Here is a 20,851-nt window from a genome sequence, read left to right as displayed (position 1 = left end):
GTACCAGGAAAGTATTTACGGCAGGAGGAGATGGAGCCTGCGGAGAACTCTGAATGGGTCGCGCCCATAGTAATAACAGCGAAAGGGAGCACTAACAAGATTAGATTATGCTTTGATGAGGTGAAGTGCAAGATAATGAATGCATTTTTTCTTGGTCAGAAGGACACAGGAAGGGACACTGTAATAACTACAGATACAATCACTAAAGGAATAGGGGCAACCCGTAGCAAAGGTGTAGAAGAGGAAGAAAAGATCATTGTTCTTACTCCAAGGTCCTTCACTGAAATTGAATCACAGTATTGTGTAGAGGAGGAGGAGGTTTTAGCATGCCATGGGGTAGTTAGACACTTCCGTGCTAAGGAAGAAGATGAAGTAATACCCAAACTGGAAGCATTAGTGGCCAGTGGTTGGCCCGAGAAAAGTGAAGGATTAGGAGAGCAGGAGAAGGAGGTAAGGGAGGTCAGACACAAACTAATCTTACAAGGAAGGAACTTGTACAGTGAGAGAAACCTAGTGCTTACAGAGAACATGAGAAGAAGTAATGTAACTGTGACTCAGGAGGGTCATTTAGGTTGCAGTCTAATGGAAAACAAAGACAGAATACACTACGGGTGGCCAATAGTGGACACCATGGTAGAGAGATACATCAGACAGTGCAGTAGATGTGCTGGGAGTGATGAGACAAAAATGAGCAGGGAAGATCCCATATTGGCAGTTGAAGAACCAAATACACCAGGGGAGAGATTAGCAGTGGACATTGTAGGTCCCCGGAAGGTAAAAGGATTGGTAGGCAGATGCATCATCTCCTTCGTTGACTATCACTCCATTGGAGTGGCAATAAAGATTGTGGAAAATGTGACTACTTGCTTGGAATTAGTGGTCTTGCAAGAAATTTTCAGGGGTGAAGGTACTCCTCAAACCTTGGTGATGGACGAAGGGGTCCAGGGTGTTCCATCACAAATGAGTGAGTTCTTACATAGTCTTCCTACAACTCATCAAAGAACGGCATTGTACTGTCCTAGTGTGAATGGAATGACCAATGGCAGTATACAGTTGAATAGCAGCAGTGGGGCTAATGTGGAAAAAGCCCAAGATGAAACGATTTGGTTGTACCTAGTCACGCCACCCAGTGTGATGGGGTTATCGCCATTTAAATTAGGAAAAAAAAGGGGAAGAGAACCAGCCACTATTAGGAGTCCTGTATGGCTGAGGGAGAAGGAGAAGGAGATGAATGACATGGGCAGATCGCAGGAAGATTAAGGAAACATCAGTATTGATGTCAAGATGTATTACCAGACCTAGTTAACTGGGCAAGACTTGGAAGGTTGGAGTCAAGGTAAAGGTCTAGCTCCCCAGATCAGTCCACTCGGGATGTTCAAGTTTCTGAGAGGCTGGAAGACTACTTCATTGGGGATTACCTTTGTGTCTGCTGTTCTGTTATGGGGTAGGAGATGTGTTGTAATTTCCTAAATGTCTACGTTGGTACATTCGGTCCCCCTCCCTTTCATGCCCCTGTTGGGCTGACCCTTGGCGCTGTCAACATTCTAAGTCACACTCCTGATCAGTACCTGACTGGCAGGGCTATGGATGTCGTCTGATTTCATACCTGAATAAAGAAACTCAACTTATTGGTGGTGTGGTTAATTATAATAGTTGCCCTATCCATATGAGTAAGGAACATCTCATGACATCGTAAACTTTGGTAGTGAGCTCGCTTTCATTGGTTGTTGCATTTGACAAGGGAAGTAAAGCGAGCTTCTCATTCTCCCTTTTTGTTATTCTCGTCTCAGTAAAGCCATCGTATGTATGGAAATCCTCTACAATCACTACATTGGTTAAAAATCTGTGATTCAAATTCGACCACTACCTCTTTCTTGAAGCTCTGGGCAGTCTTTCTATTTCTTCTATGTGAAGCTACTAAAGAAGGGAATGAGTATTCCATCATGACCAACACCTGCAAGTGGTTAACACATTCATAGCATCCCCTTTGGGGTACCTTTTATCTGGAACATCGTCTGGCACAGAATTCGGCATTAGATAATGTGATCACATATCGGAGGCATTGCAGAACTAGCATTGGAACCGATTCAACATTGGGGCCATTGTAAGTCCTGTGCTTGCTTCACAGGGCCTTTTTCACTAATCAGGCCTATTGTCTCCTCGAGATGACTCATACCAAAGTGCCAAAACAACCACTACACGCTGTATCTACATTCTTGTGCTAGACCCGCAATTTCTTTTTTTTTTTGGGGTAGCAGAGCTTTGTCTGATCGGCTCTCTTGCCTTCTCTTTCTTTCCACATATGAACTGCTTATAGATGCACACTGCATAACACTTCTGTTTTGTGAACGATGCACTTGTAATGTGTAGTGTCAAGAAACATGAGGGGTACCTGTACTCTATAATTATAATTCAATCACTCATTCAGAACTATCACGGCACAGTGCACTTTCCTTTACAACACATTGCCCCCGATTACAAATGGGCCGAAATGGGGAATGTACTGGATACAGTAACCCAGGCGTAGTATGTGCTGGTGCGCTACCCCGTATTCCAAGTATTCCCAATAAAAATTGTGAGTTACGTGCAGAATAGTACGTTTTGCAAAAACTTTGCACATGGTTCGTAATTTACTGCCTGGTACATTTTGGCAGGGTTGACGTGTAAAAATCTACCTAAAAAATTGCAGGGAGAGCATTTATTACAACACAACGTATGATTTCGATCCAGGTGCAATCGGGGGTTTGTACAGGAATCGGGTCTGTAACTTAATGGCCCTGCCTAACCTGTCCGTTCTTAAGAAACTATTGAAACATTCCTTTTCAAGAAGGACTTCAGTAGGCAGGAGTGCGATTTCCAGTTTTGTTTTCCAACGAAGAAAACAAAACCTACCAGCCATCAGAAGGACTATGCTGAACGCCACAACAAAGCATCAGAACTAAGATACGCACACCCTTGCCTCCTAGCTTTTGGGCTGGGCATCCATTCCCACACCACATTATATTCTGTCATTTGAAGTGGCTGCAAGTGACCTGTTGGCACATTAGTTAACAATTAAATGGCAGGGCAATGAGTGTGATTCATCTAAACATCAGTAAATACTTTATTCCACACAGAAGGCACTAAAACAAATTTAACTTTAAGGATGAAGCAAGAGAAGTAAACTGTGTTGGCAACAAGCCGTATAATGGGTGGGAGGGAGTGCTTCTACATTAAGAACAGTGAACGGAAAAGAAGGTTGCAAGTGCGATGGCTTGAGGAGTCAGTTTGTGATCATATGCCCTTCAATGTATTCCTATATGACACTGCAGAGGAAAAAGTTAGTAATGTTTCCCTTTTTGGAAAATATGTATCAGAGGTTTAATATACTTGAAGTAGCAGAATGAAAATGTTGCGATCTTTAAAAATAACTTTTAAAGTGGTTTATAGCAGAAAGCATAGCTTCCAATCGGCCAATTCAAGATGATGAAAATGCAGCACAAACATTTTGAGTGAAAGCACAGGGATGGTCAAGGCTCAGAGATAACAAGAAAGTCGAGACATTTTTGAGCTATCATAGTGGATCTTATCACAGTGGGTGAAATAAGCTGATCAAGTTATTGTTAGAGCAAGAAAAATGCTAGGAAACCTAAGAACGTTAATTTCTGAGGTGGCATAGGTCCTGGCTAGAAAATAAATTACTGCACAGGTGTGCATCCTTCATACTGTCCATCAAAACTCTATTAAATCTACACCATGTATTAAAACCCATCCTATCTTTATATCAGATGTTTAGTCATCATGCTGCATGTTTCAAACACCCTTTTTTATGCTTGACATACAAGAGTGTGCAGGGACTTTGCAGAACGAATCTCTGCATTCCTGCCCCTCATGTGAGCCTGTATCATCACAGTGCTCCTGACACTGCCAAAGCCAACCCCACTATATAAACAGATGGTCTGGACAGAGTGAATCAGAGGCTGCTTCCTGCTGCTAACACAGTGCTGGGAGGTGCAGATCATCTGGCAGCCAGTGAAACATCAGAGATGCTGCTGTTTCCCTAAACTGGCTATCCTGATAGTCCTCCATGGCATCTGATGGATTCATATTTTTCATGAGCTAAATGTACAACACGGCGTGATTTATTGGATTATGCAGGTTTGCTGTATCTTCCCTTAAACAGAGTTCTAATCAACCCTCCTTAGTGACCGAGGACTTCCATGCAGTGAGCCCTTGTTGGATGGTGAGTACTTGCCTGGCACTCCTTATCAGTGCTAGATCTTTAATTCTTTCTGCATGTGGTGATAGCTTGCTTGCGTTTTCTTGCCTCTTCTTACAGGACCACTCAATGCTTAATACCCAGTATATTTTGCTTCAGCCTTCTCTGAAGCAACAGAAATGCTAGTCATCATCTTCAGCATAACATATTTGCCCTGCTATATCACTTACAACCTTCTTGTGGAGCGAAACTGCGTAACACTCACAATGTCATACACTATGTTTAGCACACATTGAGGACTCCTATATATTTCCCTCATTGGGACATTACTGCTTTTGTATAATTCAAAGTGATGGACCATCTGTATGTCATTAATGTTGTTTAACTACCTACACACACTCACACACACACACATATATATATATATATATATATATATATATACACAAAACCACATATATTTGTATATATATATATATATATACACACACACACACACACTTTGATATATATATGTATATGTGTATATATTTATACACACACACAACCACATATATCTGTGTGCGTGTATATAATATATATACACGCACACACACACACATATATTTGTATAGAACAGCACGTCACCGCCGCTCTGTCTTCCTCCTGGGTGCTCACTCCAGCGGTGGTGTGCCGCTAATAGTTCGAAAAACCACTGACAGTGCAGGGGGGGTCTGCACAGTAAAGCACTTTGCTTGAATTACTTTCCGTGTGTGCTTTCCGCTTGGCCACGAAAGAGTTTGCCTGGTTGTTCATATATATATATATATATATATATATATATATATATATATATATATATATATATATATATATATATATATATATATATATATATATATATATATATATATATACATATATATATATATACATATACATATATATATATATATATATATATATACACACACACACACACACACACACACATATATATATACATATATATATATATATGAAGTCCCTCTCTCCAGTACAACAGAAGTTATCTCCCCTCCGTCGATCAAGATAACCAGAGACACAGCGGAAATCGGCAGGTAAAATGTATTTAACCACTTGGATGCTAAGGCCCTGGAAAGATTTATTAACAATTTCCATTGAAATCAATGGAAACTCCATGACGAGCTGAGCTCGTCATGAGCGTCGAAGGGGTTAAGAACAATGGCAGAACCGGTTTCGGCTGGTGCCTTCTTCAGCTGCCTAGTCCATACGCAGTGTTGACCCACACAGGGATTCCTTATAGGCTCCTCCTCGCAGTGGAAGGTGGGGCTCACCTGCATTGAGTTGCTGCCACGTACGTCGTTTTGGGGACTACCAGTCCCAGGCTGCACCGTACTAGCACTCTATGCAGTGGTGGGGCTTCACAATTGGAACACAAACTTGTGGCTGCCAAAATCCATTCTCTCAGCCCCAATCACCGAGGTCACGCATCAGCGGGCAATGGTAGGTCGTTAGCGTCTTTCAGCGACCTCCTTGCCTGTTGTTCTCTTGGTGCGCTTTCAGACCCCGGGAAACTCAGTGGCGGGCCACGGTGCACATTGACCCGTCGTCACCTTTCCTCGTTCTCCAGCAAAGTCCGCGGCCACTTTGAAGAGGGTCTCTGGTGCGCGTCGCAGGAACCGCGCTCATATGAAGTCACTCTCTCCAGTACAACAGAAGTTGTCTCCCCTCCGTCGACCAAGATAACCAGAGACACAGCGGAAATCGGCAGGTAAAATTTAGGGTAAGTAGGCAGGTAAAATTTATTTAAGAACAATGGCAGAACTGGTTTCGGCTGTGCCTTCTTCAGCTATATAGTCTTCTCACCTCCCCAGAAATGCCGGGACACAAAAGCGGCGGTGCACCTCAGGGTCCGAGGTCGCCCTGTTGTCAATAAAGTTTCACCATGCACAAAAGGCACGCATGCAATCCTTCCATAAATAAGCACCCACTTCAAGAATATGCGATTAAATTTATTTAAAGTGCATCTCAGCCAAAAAAGAACATCCTCCACGTTTTGGCGGAAACCGCCATGCTCTTGGCTAATTTTGGTGTAAAACAAATCATTTATATAAACAAACATACAGAGTTACGTGCTACGTGAAAATGTGAAGACATAGACAGTGGACAATGCCCCAAAAAAATGTCGGCCATCTTAGAGTGGTTTAAAGAAATTGAACTAACATTCATTGTCATTTTAAATCCAAACATATACATCATTAGTGCGTCATTAGCCATTTTTGCCAGATATAGTATCTCAATCACAAAGAAATACTTTCATATTTGTTACGGGAAATTCAATTCTAAAGAACATTTGTAACATTCCATCGCCTGCAATAACAAAACCGACAATGCGCTACGCCGACATGGAGCAAGGTGTATTGAAGAATGAGTGGGTGTATAAGTGTCTGGATGAAGATTTAGCAGGTGCGTGTCTGACTGTATAAGTGAGTGATTAAATGTGTCTTAATGAATGCATGGGTTAGGGACTAAACTGTGTGAATGCCTGTATCAGTCTGTCTGTTGTTGTGCAAGCTGCTGCATGGGTTGGTCAGTAGCTACATTAGTGTCTATATAGGTTATTAATTTGTTGTCTGAGTATTTTTGGGGGAGATTGTGTGTGTGTGTGTGGGTGGGTAGGAGGTGTGTGACTGTGCATAGATGTGTGAGTGGTTGATTCACTGGCTGTATGGGTTCAAGCGTGCATGTGGAAACAGCTATATGGGTGCGTGAGTGTCTGTATGGGTGTGTTGGTGAGTGAATGGTTGTCTCAGTGGTACATGTCCAAGTAACTACATATGTAAAAGGCAGTGTATGTGAGAGTTGAAGTATATAAATGACTCTACATGATAGTGATTGTGAGACTGGCTGTATGGATGAGTGTGTACTTGTATCACCGATTATATAAGAGAGTAAGTATGTGTTAGTATCTGTATGAATAAGTGAGGTGGTGTGTGTATAATTGTATAGGTGAGCGAATGGGAGTGTGATTAATTCTTAGCATGACTGACTAGGTGTGTGAGTAACCGCATGGATGAGTGGCGGTGTGTGAGTGTCTGTATAGTTGTATGAGTGCATATGATAGTGTTGTATTGATGAGTGATTGCATGTATGAGGGGTTGTATGGATGAATGAGTGGATGTGTGTGTAGACCTAGGAATCAGTGAGTGCGTATGTAGTAACTGGTATTGGTAAAACACACAAGATGATGGACGGAATATTGCAAAATGGCAAAACATTGACCCCCCGTCACAGATCTGGGTTTAATCCATTGTTATTTTGCTCACCAAGCCACCCCAGGTCAGACATGGCCATATGCAAATCAGTCTTGACCCTGTGCCTCATGGGAACAGTCCAGCCAGAACTGCCAAGCCATGTCTTCCCTGGACTGGAATCAAGCATCCTAGGACCGGTTTCTGGCTATCAGCCGTCTTCAGCTAGGATAGCTTGACTCCAGTGGCTTAGTGAGCACAGGACCTACGTCTGGGCATACCCTTCCCACATAGGGTGAACAGCAAAACACACAAGATGATGGACGGAATGTTGCACAATGGCAAAATATTCACCCCCAGTCACAGATCTGGGTTTAATTCATCGTTATTTGCTCACCAAGCCACTCCAGTTCAGACATGGCCATATGCCTCATGGGAACTGTCCAGCCCGAACTGCCAAGCCATGTCTTCCCTGGACCGGAATCAAGCATCCTAGGACCGGTTTCTGGCTATCAGCCGTCTTCAGCCATGATAGCTTGACTCCAGTGGCTTAGTGAGCACGGGACCCACGTCTGGGCATACCCTTTCCACATAGGGTGAACAGTAAAACACACAAGATGATGGACAGAATGTTGCACAATGGCAACACATTCACCCCCAGTCACAGATCTGGGTTTAATCCATCGTTATTTTTCTCACCAAAACTGGGGGTGAATGTTTTGCCATTGTGCAACATTCCGTCCATCATCTTCTGTGTAACTGGTATTGGGTCAATGATTTAGAAAATGTTAGTCTGTATTTTACAGTGGTTGTACCAAAGGTTATGTTAGAATGTGAGGAGGTGCATCAGATTTTCATGTGGATGATATCATCAGTAATGTCATTTGAGATGTCATCAGTGATGTCATTGACCATGTCATGAAAGATGTAATATGTTTCCGGAGTTATCGAGCCGGAAGGGAGACGCGTTGAGATATTTTGAATATGAAAGATTTATATTGAACTTGTCAAGACTTGGGGAACACTGAATTTTCTCAGCACAGACTTTTGGCATACTAGTTGGTAAAGAGCTGACTTCATAATGCATTGAGGAGTGGGAGCAGGACTTGCATTGGAGCTATTGGAATATGGTGCTAGCCTTGAATTTCTGTGGAAGAAGTGATCAAAAGTTGCAATTTGGACACATAATGAAGATGGTCAGGAGAATGGGATGCTAAGAAAGAACTCGTTCATCTGAGATACTGTTGAGTTTTTTTTGGAAAGCGTACAAATAGATATTAAGACATATTACATTTTGGACCGATCAGTAGTAGCAGAATTAAAGCTCAAGGTAGACACTGACCGAGGGGACATCCTGTAGCTGTGTCTAATGTTTCCTATAGAAAATTACATGGGGAAAACACGTTTTGGGACCCCCTTTTTTCTCAGTCCCCGCTTTTCGAATCACCCCGAAACTTTCAAGACAGGAGCTGACCGGAGCGGGCCACTAGTTTTTACAATTTCGCGAAGATTCGTCAACCGGCGCCATAGATATTGAGAAAACAAAAAACGCTTATCCTATGGAAACTAGGTCCTAACTATAACTGCCTACTGGCGACTTTTCACACAGACAAAGCATTTTTTTTTAAATAACTTAGGCGCCGTTTGACGAATCCTAATATATTTTTCAACACTAGTACACAAGTTAGTTGAGCTGCTGTCTGGAAAGTTATGCCGTGATTCGTCAAATGAAGGGCAAGAAAAAGAAGGGTCCCCAAAAATGTTTCCTTATGCAATGTCTATGGGGATTTTGCAATTTGTAGACATGGCTACAGCCGGAACTGCTGAACGAAATTACACCAAATTTGGCAGATAGATAGATGTTGGTCCAGAAACTGACCTTTCTGAAATTTGATGTAAATCCTTTCAGTAATTTGGGAGATATTAAGGAAAGAAATGTATAGATATCTAGGGGCGCATATCCATCCGAGTGGGATTTGTGGGTACCGGACGGATCAAAGTCCTGATTGGCTAGCTGCAATCTAAAAGGAAAGTTTTGGCCGCCATTTGGTTTGTCGCTTGGCCCTGGGCGGGGGGTTAATGTGTGAAAACACAAAAGGGGCCAGGATACAGGTATCCTGACCCCATAGGACACATTTAGGGGGGTGCCTGAGGGACCCCTGATGGGCAAGAAATTGCCCAAAAGATTCTTTGGTGCATGAATAGAGGATCCAAGAGTACCCGCAGATCCCACAAGGACCCACAGATCCGTAGCCCAATGTTGGGAAAAGAAAATCTCACACACCATACCTGCATGGCCTTCATCTGTTGTCGGCAGGGGTTGTGTTAACGTATGGTAATTATATATTAGTTTACTATTAAAAACAATAGAAATCCACTGGAAAAAACATAGAAATTCAGCAGTAATACTTCTGAAGAAACTATAACTCATGCCGTTAAGTAACTTTAATTTAAAAAAGGGGGTGGTGATGGACAGAGTATCTGAGTTAATCAGAACACTCCTACCCAGTCAACAGATCAGGGCTTGATCCATCACCGTTTTTTAGCTCACTGCACCATCCCAGTTCAGAACCTGGCTATATGCAAATTAGTCTGTCCCTGGCCCAGTGCATCATGGGAACAGGGCAGACCAAACTACCAAGCCAATTCTTCACTGGAAAGGAAACAAGCTTCCGGGGACCGGTTTCTGGCATTACAGCCGTCTTCGGCCCGGCTTGCTTGAATCCTGATGGTGCAGTGAGCAAGGGACTCACATCTGAGCATACCCTTCCACACTCATGGTGGCCAAAATAATTTCAAAAAGGGGGTGGTGATGGACAGAGTATCTGAGTTAATCAGAACACTCCTACCCAGTCAACAGATCAGGGCTTGATCCATCACCGTTTTTTAGCTCACTGCACCATCCCAGTTCAGAACCTGGCTATATGCAAATTAGTCTGTCCCTGGCCCAGTGCATCATGGGAACAGGGCAGACCAAACTACCAAGCCAATTCTTCACTGGAAAGGAAACAAGCTTCCGGGGACCGGTTTCTGGCATTACAGCCGTCTTCGGCCCGGCTTGCTTGAATCCTGATGGTGCAGTGAGCAAGGGACTCACATCTGAGCATACCCTTCCACACTCATGGTGGCCAAAATAATTTCAAAAAGGGGGTGGTGATGGACAGAGTATCTGAGTTAATCAGAACACTCCTACCCAGTCAACAGATCAGGGCTTGATCCATCACCGTTTTTTAGCTCACTGCACCATCCCAGTTCAGAACCTGGCTATATGCAAATTAGTCTGTCCCTGGCCCAGTGCATCATGGGAACAGGGCAGACCAAACTACCAAGCCAATTCTTCACTGGAAAGGAAACAAGCTTCCGGGGACCGGTTTCTGGCATTACAGCCGTCTTCGGCCCGGCTTGCTTGAATCCTGATGGTGCAGTGAGCAAGGGACTCACATCTGAGCATACCCTTCCACACTCATGGTGGCCAAAATAATTTCAAAAAGGGGGTGGTGATGGACAGAGTATCTGAGTTAATCAGAACACTCCTACCCAGTCAACAGATCAGGGCTTGATCCATCACCGTTTTTTAGCTCACTGCACCATCCCAGTTCAGAACCTGGCTATATGCAAATTAGTCTGTCCCTGGCCCAGTACATCATGGGAACAGGGCAGACCAAACTACCAAGCCAATTCTTAACTGGAAAGGAAACAAGCTTCCGGGGACCGGTTTCTGGCACACCGTAAGTGTGGCAGGGTATGCTCAGACATGAGTCCCTTGCTCACTTTGCCACTGGATTCAAGCAAGCCGGGCTGAAGAAGGCTGTAATGCCAGAAACCGGTCCTCGGAAGCTTGTTTCCGGTCAAGGGAGGACATGACTTGGCAGTTCGAGCTGGACTGTTCCCATGAGGCACAGGGTCAGACTGATTTGCATATAGCCATGTCTGAACTGGGGTGGCAGAGTGGGCTAAAGAACGGTGATGGATTAAACCCAGATCTTGTGACTGCTTGTGACTGGGTGTGAGTGTTTGATTGGTTCAAATGCTCCGTCCATCACCACCCCCTTTTGTACCGCTTTTGGCCACCGTAAGTGTGGCAGGGTATGCTCAGACATGAGTCCCTTGCTCACTTTGCCACTGGATTCAAGCAAGCCGGGCTGAAGAAGGCTGTAATGCCAGAAACCGGTCCTCGGAAGCTTGTTTCCGGTCCAGGGAGGACATGGCTTGGCAGTTCGAGCTGGACTGTTCCCATGAGGCACAGGGTCAGACTGATTTGCATATAGCCATGTCTGAACTGGGGTGGCAGAGTGGGCGAAAGAACGGTGATGGATTAAACCCAGATCTTGTGACTGGGTGTGAGTGTTTGATTGGTTCAAATGCTCCGTCCATCACCACCCCCTTTTGTACCGCTTTTGGCCACCGTAAGTGTGGCAGGGTATGCTCAGACATGAGTCCCTTGCTCACTTTGCCACTGGATTCAAGCAAGCCGGGCTGAAGAAGGCTGTAATGCCAGAAACCGATCCTCGGAAGCTTGTTTCCGGTCCAGGGAGGACATGGCTTGGCAGTTCGAGCTGGACTGTTCCCATGAGGCACAGGGTCAGACTGATTTGCATATAGCCATGTCTGAACTGGGGTGGCAGAGTGGGCTAAAGAACGGTGATGGATTAAACCCAGATCTTGTGACTGGGTGTGAGTGTTTGATTGGTTCAAATGCTCCGTCCATCACCACCCCCTTTTGTACCGTTAAGTAACTTTAGGCTTCAAGTTTTAGTTTCTTAACATAAATATAACTATATTTGCTGAAGTTCTATGATTTTGTGTGGGTTAAATTGCCTTGTGGGGATTAACCTTTCCCAATGCTTTAAAAATATGGTAAGAACAAAAAAATATTTAGTACAAAAATCATAGTACAGAATATTATTTCAAATCTGCAAATATATTGTTATTTAATTGTGCGCACAGAATCCTTATTATGGGGACTTGAACTTGTGCTACCATCCTTGCAGGGACTAACTCATTAATTATCATTTGTGATTGAATACATTCATAAACAAATGACTAGGTGATATTTTTGAGTGCTGTAACTAAATTAATTACGTGATAGTTTAGTCACGTATAGGAATAGTTCATTGCGTCTTAGGAGCACACAGAAAACAGATTTTGATGATAATGCATTTCTCAGCAGAAAACTATAGTATATGAGTCCATGGAAAGGGATTCAAATATATCTAGCCAATTTCTGAGCGCTCACAAACTTTAAGGGCTAGGTAAATAACACATAGTTAAATTAATTTAGAGTCCAAAATCCTACAATATGGTCAGATGGAAAAGCCAAGTCGAGATTAGCTATTTCTTTTTCACCACTAGACATTGTCTTCTTCGTATGGCAGTGCAGTAATAGTCCCAAAAGATATGGTATATGACTATAGTAAAGTTCTTGAGCTGACAGAGTGTGTGATGATAGTCATTTCAAGATCCTACAAAGATACTGGGAGATTATACTGATACTCAGGTCCAACAGATATAGCATTCATTTATAGTAATTCTCAAGTTCCTATTTTGTGATTATACTAATATTCATGTCCCCACAGAGATATTTTGTGCTGATAGTTATGCTCAAGGCGCAAGAGATAGTGTGTCATTAGACTGATGCCCAGGTTGCCGCACAGATGGTATATAATTATAGTCATGTTTAAATCCTCCAAAAGATAGTGTCTGATTGTAGTCATGAAAAGGTCCCTGTAGATATAGTGCTTGGTCTAGTCATGTTCAAGTGCCCTAGAGATAGTGTACAATGACTGTCATGCTGCAGGTCATGCAGAAATAGTGTGTTATTACAGTAATGCCCAGGTCTCCACAGAGAGGATGTATGACGGTACAACACGTACCGTCACAACGCATCCCTTTACCACGCATCCCTTACAACGCAAGTCGTTACTACGACTTGCGTTGGGGGTGCGGATTTCGAATAGTATAATTTACTATTCTAACACCAGTCCCCGTGGACCCTAGGGAAGGTGTTGGGATAGTAAATTTACTATTTTTAATCCTTTAGCGCCCTCCAGCGCAAGTCGTGGTAACGACTTGCGTTGTAAGGGATGCGTGCTAAAGGTACCGCGTTGTAAAAACTTTGTGGTAAACGATGTTTACCCCACAGAGACAGTGTGTGATTATAGTCATGTTCAAGTCCCCACAGAGCTAGTGTGTGATTAGTCATGTTCAAGTACCCATATAGAGAGTGTTATGATAGAAATGTTCTAGTTCCTGGTGCAATAGTGTATTTATAATAGATAGTCATGCTCAGGTCCATGCAGAGATAGTATGTGATTATAGTGATGTCCAGGTGCCTGCACAGATAGTGTGTGATTATAGCCATCCTTATGTCCTGCAGATATATTGTGTGATTATAGTGAAGCATAGATCCCTAAATAGATAGTGTGTGATTTCCTCAGAGATAGTGATTACAAACCTGTAGAGAAACTGTGCGATGATTGTCAATTTCAAGTGTATGTAGGGACAGTCTTTTAAGATAAACATGTTGATATTCCTGTAGAGACAGGGTGTAGTGAGTTATGTTCCAGTCCTCACAAAGTTAATATGTGATTATATTGATGCCCTATTCCCAACAGAGATAGGGTGCCATTTTAGACTTGCTTAGGTCCCCATAGAAATAGTGTGTAGTTTTAGATATGCCCAGGTGCCCATTGAGTGATGATAATCCTGCTCAAGTCTGCAAATATAGCTTGTGACTGATTATATTGTTGGCCAAGTCACCAAAGAGATAGAAAGTGATAGTAAGTGATTATATGGATGCTCTGGTCCCCACAGAGATAGTGTGTGATGATACTCAGTCTCAATTCTCAGCAAAAACAGGATATGATCGATTATATTGAAATCCAGGTCCTTATAAAAATGGTGTGATTAAAGGGATGCTCAGGTCGCCACATGGATAGTGTGTGAATATAGTCATGTTCAAGTCCTCACAGAGATAGTGAATGAATGAATGAATGAATAGGCTTTATTTTGATACAACAACATCATAAAAGCATAAATAAGTACAATTCAATTAAAACACCGTGACATAATTGATTTAACAACCAGATTAACCACTAAGGCTTAATTTTAAAAAAAATTCTAAAAATGATACACATATTTGTTCAACGATGTTACCTACAATTGAGTTAAAAACTAATTACATCAAGGTATAAAAATAATATTAAACAATTTCTTTTAGCCTTTTAGTTGTAATGGCCCAAGCCCGTCTTAAAAACTTTGATAGGCCGCATACAAACAGTACACGGGTGTCTCTTTTCAAAATACGCAATGCCAAAGAATGCTGTCTAGTGCCCAATTCTCTGCACAGTGGTTTTAGCCAACAGTTACTAGCTGATCGGTACAGTGGGCAAGCAAACAAAATGTGCGCTGTTGACTCAATTTTAGTCGTGCAAAATGGGCAATATGGCGAAGTCTGGTAGGGGATTTTCCATCGAGCTGTAAATTCACAGGTTGGTAATATACCAACCCTAAATTTAAAATATAACGCTCGATCAAAAGGATTCTGAATGATATCAAGATAAGGTTCACAAAATGCAACATCCTTAATCTCTAGAAAATCATCTGTTATTCTTCCCAAATTCGAATCAGAACATCGCTTAAGTGCTACCCAATTCTAGTAAATTCTTTTTAACACTGACTTAGGTGGGGCCGATTTAGTTACCCATGCATCTTTAAGGCCCATATCACACAATAAGGTTTTAACGTCCTTGAGCCACTTGATCGTATGCCAACCAACCATAGACAGGACTTCTGTCAACCCCTCCGCATACATCGCTAGCTCAGGGGTTCGCCACAGCCGAGCCCATAAAAGGAGTGGACGAAGTTTAGCCAGATCAGAAATCGATTTGCATCCCAAATCTAATAACAATGGGACCGTAGGGGCACTCTGCGGGAGTGCCATCAGATCTTTAAAAAACTTATTCTCAGATCTAGCCAGCTGGTCCACATTACATGTGCCCCACAATTCCGCTCCATATAGGGCAGAACTCACTCCTTTTGCTCTATATATTTCAACAACCGGAGCAATGGGCCTGGTATATGAAGAGCGATGTTCCCTAAAAATAGCCCCTCCTACCCTTTTATGACATAAAAGCATCTTATGGATGTGCAGGATTATAGTCTTTTTTTATTTATTTATTTATTTATTTTTTTTTCTAGGCAGACCATATCTGTCTTGCAGGGCCTAATGCAGGATTATAGTCATGTTCAAGTCCCCAAAGTGACAGTATATGATTATATGAATTTAATTGAATTGATTATATTCATATTCTATGGTAGTTATCTTAAAGACCTCAAACAAATAGCATCAGCCTGGTGGCTTATGTATCCACTAAGCTGATATATCCACTTGAGGGATATGTGTTTGACCTCCCACTCACATATTTGAATTCTGAGGCTTCCATTCAGCCTTTCATTCCCCCAAGGTTGATAAAATGAACACCATTGACTTGGTTAACAATAAACATCTGTTATTTAGCACCAAGATACCCCTCAGGCATGAATGTGTATTTTATATACTCATGAGATAATGTGATGCAATATGATGTGACATGATAATAGTGGTATTCAAGCCCCCACAGGAGCTGGACTAGAATTATCCCATTGATCTAGTAATTCCATATTAGACACAGCATTAACTAATTTAAACTGTGTTCATCTGGAAAGGTCTTCGCTTCCTTAAAAATCTAAATATCTGAGTTCTTATCTCTTTTCCAGCTATCACCTTATGAACTAGTCTACATAAGGAAGATAAAACGGTATTTCAGATCACATCAAACTCCCAATTCTGCTTCTTTCTGACCATTTTGGTTTATTATATTGGAGAAATAGATTTAAGGACTGCCACAACTTTGTTCTTTTTTTCTCTAGAATTCAAGAATGTAATGGGACTTTCCTCCCAAAACTCTTCCTTCTAGCTGACTATTTCTTATATCTGCTCTTTCTAGCTACAGAGGCTGTATACACATACATAAACCTTGTTTAACAATGTGATTTTTTTCATGTTTGAGAGCAAGAATTCTGTAAGTGTAACATACAGTTGGATTTCCAAAGCGGGGCTAGCCCTCACTTTGTATAAGAGAAAAAGAAATAACACTTGCATTGGTGCAGCCGCCTTCTAATGGGAAAATGGCAAACAACACATTCTCAAAATGTACCAAATAAAACATGGGAGACATTAACAACACTGAAAAATCTTTTTTGGGAACGCACGTTATACTTGGGCTGTAAAACAGGAATTCTTTTTTTAAATTAGTTTTTTAATTTTTTTTTTATTATCAATACATTTTCTGAGAATACACACCTTTGCAGTGTAAACGAAAAATATCGTGAGGCGACCAGTACACAGTCAAATCATGAGCAATACAGTTACAAATGAATGCTAGCTTTTTTCGCATCAAACAGCTTTATTTATTTAGTATAAGTCTCCACTATAAATCTAGGCGAATGAGGGCTCACCTTCCCCCTCTTTTAATCCATGGTTGATGGTTGAGATACGTTGGACTCTCCACCAATTTCTAGTTCACAATATCTTATACAGAGGTACCAGATCTTGGAGAATTTCTTTGGGCACCTTCTTGCTTTATAAGTCACCTTTTCTGCCCCTATTAAAGGTCCATCCCTGTTCTCCATTCAGTCACTGTTGGGGTGTTTGAGGCGCCCCAGTGTTTAGCTATGTCCTTTTTGGCCACTACTATCCCTACGTTGCATAGTGTAAGAGTATGTCTGGGTACATCAACCTCTGAGGGTATACCCAACAGGGCATATTTGGCATCTCTTGGCAGCTGTGCCCCCACGATCTTGCTAAGTTCCTCTAGTATTTTGGCCTAATATGATTTTATATGAAAGCAATCCCACAAAGTATGAATGTACGTCCCTATTTCTACTCCACAGCGCAGGCACTCAGGATTTCCTCCCTCCCGATTTTGTGGAGGTGGGATCTGTCGAAGTAAACCCTGTGTAGGATTTGGAAATGCATCAGTCGTAGTCTTAATTTAATAGCCACCTCTCTCGGGTGTATTGGGGCAGCCTCCCAGTCCACTTCCTCTAATTCTCCCAGGGTGTTTTCAGATTGAGTACTAAGGCCTTTTAAATTATCTGGGATATTGTTTATTAGGGTCTTATATGTCCATGAATTGGCTTACTCAGGAATTTCTCACAGAAGGAGACTTCCCTCCAGTGGTGCATGTTCGGTTATGTTAGCTGTGTCTACCCACTCCGCCCTCCATGCGTGTTGTAATTGCAGGTATTTATATCTTTGGTTATCGCTAAGCTGGTACTCACGTTGCAGGGAGCTAAACACAATTAGGGACTGTTCCTCCAGGAGATCACTGAACCTAGTTATCCCAATTATGTCCCACGGTCCACATCCCTTCAATTTCACCATTTCTGGCGGCGTGTGCCTTCCCATATCGGGGTTTCCCTCATAAGTTTCTTGCCCCACCTCATTTGTCTCTGCCCCCTTCCAAGCCTCTATCTTTCTCTGGGTTACCGGTAGTAATTGTCCGAGTTTCTTGTCCTCATAGAGGTAGTAAAGGTTCAAATTGACGCCTTTCCAGTAAAACGAGAATTCTTAAACAAGTTTTTTCGTTTTTTTCTTTGCGCAAACGTAGAAAAAGAGAACTTGGCAGTTTTGCAACTCCATTCTTCACAGAAAAGGGCAAATTTTAAGAAGCGTCCATGTTCACCAAAGGAGTCATGGACAGAGTGGAAGGTCCCGTTATTTGAAGGTCAAATTGTATACATGAGTCTTACAAATTGAGTTCCTGAACTGAGCTGATATGCTCATTGTGTAAGATTAGAAAAACTCACTTTGGATGACATACAGCTGTCTTTTTTGTGGGAATAAACACTTAAAAATGTGCCCACTTTGATTACAAGAGTATTTCACAGTTTTTGAGGGGCTGGTAAATCCTTGTTCATAAATAGAGAAAGGCGATTTAACAGTAGAGCATCAGCCATTTTTGCAGGAAAAGCAACGTTAAAATGTGCACCTGTTAAACATCGGAGTACTTCACAAATCTGAAAAAATGTTGTCAGGAGTGGGCATTTTGTTCATAGAGTATTAAATACTACTTGTTAAATTGGGTGTGTTTTCCCTATCCTATGACCCAGAGTACAGAAAATCACTGAAACTTGTGCAACAACATTTTTCATGGGAGAAGGGGCATTCTTCAAATTGACATGTTAAATATGGTAAATTACCTATTAAGACCAATTCTGCTTGGGACGAATCACCCAGAATCCTCCCCACTGGAGGATCGGCTCCTAAACGACTACCTTAAGGATAAGACGATCTCATTGACATACTGGAAATTGCTCTACAATTCGCCCGACTCCCTATAGACAGTCCAGACAGTCCTGTCAAAATGGGAGGGAGACATGGGAACTTTTACTAATGAAGAGTGGATGGAAGCTCTCACATTACCGCAAGAGGTGGCCATACGCTCCCGATTTAAGTTGGTCCAGCTAAAGATTTGCCACAGAACATATTACACACCCATCACATTCGTCAAAATGGGTAAAACCACCTCTCACCTCTGTGTCATAATTGTCTTGCTACCTCAAATGCAACAATGTACGATTTTATTTTGTATGATATACTTGCCATGCCTGCATCAATAAAAATAGTTATAAAAAAATCAAATATATATGGTAAATGACAAAAATATTGAATCCAAAATATTGTGCGACATAAATATTGTGTCAAAAATATCCTCACTTCATCAAAACTATTGTTGAACAGAATATCGAAGGTAAGAATATCGGATATGTTTGTATTGAATATTCTTATTAAGACTATCATTGTATTTAATATTGTTTACTTTGATATAATTGTGACAAATATTGTGTGTATATATATATATATATATATTCACTGAAAAAACCATAGGTTTCACACCAGTTATAGTTAGGTGGAAATTTTACTCGCATAAAACCATTGAAATTCCCACGTTATAGTTAGTTGGACTCACTATAACTTGCGCGTGCAATGCACTGCTGATGGCGTCACATATTACATCACTCATGACATGGTCAGTGACATCATTCATGACATCACTGATGACATCTCAAATGACATCACTGATGACAACATCCTTGTGACAAAGTGGCAGACCTCCTATTAGCATAAAATAACCTTTGACACACACATTCAAAAATAGAAACTAACATTTTAAAAAAAAAGGAGAAACCAACACCAATTACAACAACTTATTAGGTAATTCCAACATCTACATACACATCCACTCATTCACGAACAGTTCTATATAGTCACTCATGCATGTACTTACTCATCATATGTACTCATACACCTATACATCCTGTTACACACTAATACTCATCCATATAGTTACTCACACAAATTCACACATGCAAATAAACTATCAAAAAAACATTTACTTGATTATACTGCTATATACACACCACTACACATACTTCTACAGAAACGGAAACATATTTACTCTCTTAAACAATCAATTATAAAAACACATACTCACTAACCCACCCATACACACAATCATCCACCCATACAGTCTTGCACACATGCTGTCTTCAAAATACATACAAATAGTGAGTCACTCATTCATGCATCTGTGCTCTAAGTAATATCCCCCACTGAACCATACAGACACTGATACTGATACTCAAAAAAACAACTAATAACCCATATACACACTCATGTAGCTACTCACCAACCCATGCAGCCACTTATACACAAAGTGAGACACAGATACAGATATTTAAATATTTAAACATTACTCGCTAATATATGTATTCACTAAGATACATTTAATAAGTCAGTTAACCAATCAATTTTACACAAAAAAACATCCATTTAGACATTTATTTACCCATTTATTCTTCCATCAACCTTTAGATATACATATATAAAAAATATTTATTTTTCAGAAAGATACACATTCACAGGATGATTTCATCAGTGATGTCATTTGAGATGTCATCAGTGATGTCATGAGTGATGTCACTGACCATGTCATGAGTGATGTAATATGTGACGTCATCAGCAGTGCATTGCACGCGCAAGTTATAGTGAGTCCAACTAACTATAACGTGGGAATTTCAATGGTTTTATGCGAGTAAAATTTCCACCTAACTATAACTGGTGTGAAACCTATGGTTTTTTCAGTGAATTTAATAGGTTTTTTAAATGCTAATTCCTAACTATAACTGGTGTGAAACCTATGGTTTTTTCAGTGAATATATATATATATATATATATATATATATATATATATATATATATATACATATTACCTACTGGCGGTCGCCAGTAGGCATATATAGTTAGGATTTTTTCTCTATGGGATTTTTGAAAATTCTATGTCTAATAACTTTGGCGTTTGTGGACGGAATTGGC

General features: G+C 41.3%; 1 protein-coding gene across 1 annotated transcript in view; it reads left to right on the top strand.

Moving 5' to 3' along the window:
* Positions 1–4,203: 4,203 nt before the first annotated feature.
* SLC4A2 (solute carrier family 4 member 2) overlaps positions 4,204–20,851 on the top strand; it is a 1,409,997-nt gene continuing 1,393,349 nt past the window's right edge. Inside the window, exon 1 of the mRNA XM_078662834.1 lies at positions 4,204–4,222. The gene's annotated coding sequence lies outside the window, so the exon portion shown is untranslated. The remainder of the gene's footprint in view (positions 4,223–20,851) is intronic.

This window comes from Lissotriton helveticus, chromosome 10 (genome assembly GCF_964261635.1).
Source record: "Lissotriton helveticus chromosome 10, aLisHel1.1, whole genome shotgun sequence".
Lineage (NCBI taxonomy): Eukaryota > Metazoa > Chordata > Amphibia > Caudata > Salamandridae > Lissotriton > Lissotriton helveticus.
The sequence above is the reverse complement of the archived record's forward strand: the minus strand, read 5'-3'. Positions and strand labels throughout refer to the sequence as shown.